This window comes from Numida meleagris, chromosome 16 (assembly GCF_002078875.1).
Source record: "Numida meleagris isolate 19003 breed g44 Domestic line chromosome 16, NumMel1.0, whole genome shotgun sequence".
NCBI classification, from domain to species: domain Eukaryota; kingdom Metazoa; phylum Chordata; class Aves; order Galliformes; family Numididae; genus Numida; species Numida meleagris.
This window is the reverse complement of record NC_034424.1, coordinates 7,382,026-7,386,780: the sequence shown is the minus strand read 5'-3', so window position 1 is coordinate 7,386,780 and position 4,755 is coordinate 7,382,026.

Here is a 4,755-nt window from a genome sequence, read left to right as displayed (position 1 = left end):
CTGGCCAACTGTTGGTCAACCAGGACACTATTGGTCTTCTTGGCCATGAGGCACACTGCTGGCTCATGGTCAGCCACTGGTCAACCATGACACCCAGCTCCTTCTCCACAGAGCTCCTTTCCATCAGGACATCCTCTAACCTGTACTGATGTACCAGGCTGTTCCTCCCCAGGTGCAGGACTCTACACCCACCCTTGCTGAACCTCAGTTAGCTCCTTTCCACCCAGCTCTCCTGCCATGTCTCCAGGGCAGCAGCTCAGCACATTTCTCTTGGAGACCATGGCTCATGCACAATAAGGGAGGTCCCCAGCATCCCATGGCGGTCAGTATCAGCACTGATACGCTATGGGAGGTGAAGGGAGCCCATGCCCACCCTGATGTTATGGAGAGAACAGAAGATTTTCAGAACTAGACAGCAGCTGAAAAAAAATTAAAAAAAAAACAAACCCAGCACAGTGCTGGAAATTTCTTGCAAAGGGGAACATCTCTTTGTCAAATTAACATAGTAATAATTAGTCAGAACGAGAACGCTAAGTCCCAACGCAGGGCCCGCGGATGGCACATTTGCTCTCTGCGCTCAGCTGTGTCGAGTAGCGATGCCGTGGTGCCTCTGAGCGTGACAGCCTGTGCTGTACAAGATGTAATTTTAGCGCTTCAGAGCTCTCTTGGTTATGCATCTCTTAAAAAAAAAAAAGAAAACCAACAAGCGTGTTGGCTTCTCTCTGAAGAAGAAAAACAGCTTCTTCTTCAGGATTTTCACGTGTTTGATTTCTTTGGGGTGTTTAGTTTTGCTCTGGGCTATTTGAGAAAACCTATTAAATACAAGCATAAATTGCTAAGTTTTGTTTGCTGGGAAGGTAGAAACACACAGGGCCTGTCTGAACTATTGAGTTTGCGCCTCTGGAGAAAATCACTTTGCTGCCATGATGCCCCAGGATGGAAAAATCTGCAGCCAGAAGTTACAAGGAATAAATGAAATAGCAATAGGTGCCATAAATAAAGCTACAGCGCATTAACGCTCCTCTCTCTTTGGGGATCAAAAGCAAAATAGCTTTCAGTGTTGCGACACAGGGAAAACCCAGTGAGAGCTCTAAATCCAGCAGGTTTGATTACATGCCCAGAGGAGGTGCTGGGACCAGAGCTCTCCTTGCATTTACACTGCAAGGGGCAGAAATGCAGCCGTTCTGCAGGGCAGCTGCCATCCCCCAGCTGGAAGCAGTAGTGAAGGGATGTGTTGGGAATCAATTCTTCCTAAGCAGTGCCTCCTGGTTGAATTCAGACCTTGAGCTAAGCCTCAAAAAGCTCATAGCAGAGCCTCAACTCTGCTATGCTGTGCCACTACGCAATGGCAGGAGAGCAGCTGGCAGATGTTGAGAGCAGCAGCCCAGGTTGGCTGCAAGGGCTGCCAAGCAGCGACCTCGCATAGCCTGAAAGTGAGAAAAAATACATGGGAAGAAAAGAGGAAAGGGAAGAAAACAAACGAAGGCCCCACTGCAATGATGATTTATAGATAATTCTACGTTGAAGCATTGCTGCCCATCTGCTGCTCTTGCACTGTGCAAAAATGGGAGCTAAAATGGAGAGCGGAGGAGGCAGCTGCACCCAGCGGGCTCAGCTCCAGCCCAAGCACCAGAACGTGGGACCTGGACTTGGTGGACGCGAAAAGCTCTATAGAACTCTCCAAGCACCCGAAACCTCTGAGGTCTGCCCTGCTCAGGGCATGTGAGTGAAAAACTACGATAACTTGGAAACTGTGCATCAGATGGAGGGCTCGCTGATCGGAAAGCAGAGCAGAGAATTTGCAACAGCAGCGTTCCCATGTGAGGGGCTGAACGGGAGGGGACACACTCAGCATGCACTGGGTGAGTTTTGCTGGGGACTCAGCAGCTCAGCTCCCAGGTGGCGGCGAGCTGCCAGGAGGCTGCAGCTCCTCTGTGTGTTCTCATGGCCACGGAGAGGGCTGGTTGGTTTATTCCCCTGGAGCTGTGAGTCAGATCAGTTCACATCATTTGATTGAGATGTTATTAAAAAGAAATCAGGTCAGAGCTGGGGAGAAGATGCTGGATGGAAAGCGGCTGAGCGCTGAGAGTAATTCTAGTTTGCCTTTTACACCATGAAAGCCTCATGCCCAACACTTCACGTTCTCCCCGTTCCTCTCCCTCCCAGTGGCTGCCTCCCACCTCTCTTTGCTGTTTCCCTCTTTCCAGGAGGGCTTTGGTCTCACTCAGGAAGCCCAACCTTTTTCCATAAAGCACCCATTCACAGGTTTTCTCCTATTTATTTTTTGCCCAAACTCACGAGATCATAGGGAACAAACCCCCAGGATCCGCTCTCTAAATTTAACTGTACCCAGCACTTCTTTTTTAGCCTGTTGTATTTTTACCAGCCTCATGCAAACGTGGTATTTAAGGAGCTGGGAGCAGCATCGCTTCCAGAGATAATAATAGAGCAGGGCACATTGCAACTGATGCTGGCGTGTCTTGCAATGAGCAAACGGGCTGGGATCACGGCGGTGCAGATGGAACCGAGCACCGTGTGCCAGCACTGCGCCCGCTCCTGGCACACTGCAGCACTCTGCCCATCCCTGCATCCATCCTCATGTCCTTCCCTGCTGAGCACCAGGGAGCTGACGGACACATGGCCAGCATCAAGACCTAGGCCCCTTCCTCCAGAAATAGGGCTAAAAAAATACATAGGAGAAAGAAAAACTCCAGCTTTATCCAGAAAACAAGCTACAGTTGATGCTTTACCTTAAGAATCAGCCCAGTAGCAAATGTCTGCATCCTCACACCTGGGTGGCTGAAAGGAAAAAGCTCTTTGGGCTGCACCCTGCTCAGGCTCAGCTCTTTTAATGGCAGCTGGCAATGCAGTGGGCTCAGCTGCTCTGAGTTAACTGCTGCTCCTGTGCTGGGGTGGGTGCAGAGCATTGCAGGCAGCACACGTGGGAGCCCACTGCTTTCTTCAGTCCTGGTTTCTGTTTGCACTGATGAGGTCAACTGGGGCAGAGGGGAACCTCAGAGCACGGAACAAAACTGAATTATCTTCATGCTTCAGCAGCCTGCTGCTTTCTGCTGTGGATCTTCCAAAAATTACCCTCCAGTTGCACTTGGCAGAGTTACTGCCCTGTAGCTCTCGCACCAAATCGCGGACTCTTTGTTATGTGAAAAGAAGTGAAAAATATGCCGTGCTTTCACGTCTGGCAGCTCCACAAACAGTCAATCCCCGCTCAGGTCTCTGCTTTTTCCTAATGGCAGATCAAAGCTGCTCTCTGCAGCGAGACCCCGAGGCGCTCACGAGAAGTGTTTGCTGCAGCGCAATGATCTATTGCAGACCTAACTGGCAAGGCAGCCTGGGCGAGGTGAGCATCACCTTGAAACTTCTCAGCATTCAGTTAAATCTTTCCAGCCAGGGCTGTGTAATTCATGCTGGTTTTCCTCAGGTTTCTTCCCCCAGCTGTGGTACCGCTGCATTTTTGGGTCTGTCTGGATGAGGATTTGGCTATAATATCCCAAGATTTCCCAGTCCAATCCTTATCCGAACCAATCCTTATCTGAAGCCCCCTTAATCTGCGATTTTCCACTAATTGCAGCCAAAGAACAAAGGGGAGGTGCTGACAGGACACAGTTTGTCACGGTCATCACAAAGCTCTGTGCACAGAGCTGGGTGTATGCATGTGTGTGCACTTCTCGTGTATGTACCTGCTGCATTGCAATGTGCTTTCAAGGTGCAGACATCTCTCCAACCTGCAAACCAGCAGCACCAACCCAATGGTCTTTGCGTGAAGAACCAGAGCAGTGAGCATCCAAGAGCAGTGGCTGTTCTTTTCCTGCAGCAGTTTCCCAAGGAGCCGTCATCTTCTTGCACATCCCGGTAGCACAGACTGCAGAGTGTGGGCGAGGTGCACCCATGCTGCTTCCCCTCCCATGCCAGCAGCACCCGCAGGCAGGAGTTTGGGGCTGAGGAGCTCAGCCAGCAGCTGCAGAAGGATTTTGTCTCCTGGATTCACCTCAGGGTGCAATGAGTTGAGGACAGGCTGTGGTGCCAAGCAAAGGCTCCCCGGGTCCATTGCGGAGAACTGGTGGCCAACGGCGACAGCCCCGGTGCACAGCCCGCAGCTCAAGTCCTTCTCCTTGCTGGGTGCATCCAAGTTCTTCACTGAGAAATAATACTCCAGGCCTGGGAGCTTTCCCTCTGAGGTCTTTCCTTCCTTATTTAACAGCACGCGTTCCCTTGCACCGCTCCGACGAACTCTTCGTGCACCACGGAGCGGAGGGGTCGTGGGGAAACCCCGCTGCGACCAACTCCAAGAAGACATTCACATCATGTTGGTTTAGGTGGAAACAGTAAACTTGATTTATTGAAAAAAAAAAAAAGTCTATTACATTTATTCCTTTATTACACAGGTTTAAAATATTTAAAAATAGCTCTTACGGGCATTACACTTAAATTTTATGACATGTTTATTGGACTTTGAAGAAATGTACAATATGTCATCTGACAGTATATTTTAAAAAGGGCCTTATGTACTAGAATTTTTTTTTTTTCCATAGGTTTTATTTTTCTTATCAACATTTGTTCAAGTCATATATATTAAGGGGAGAGGGAAATAAAATTACACAAAAAGAATGTCTGCAAATACAAGTAGTAATTTTATTGCAATAATACCGTAGCTAAGTGGTCTGGGGGAATTGGAACAGTTTGGAGCTCAGTACAATTACAACACTGTGGAATTCAACAGAGGGTTTTTTTTTTTTT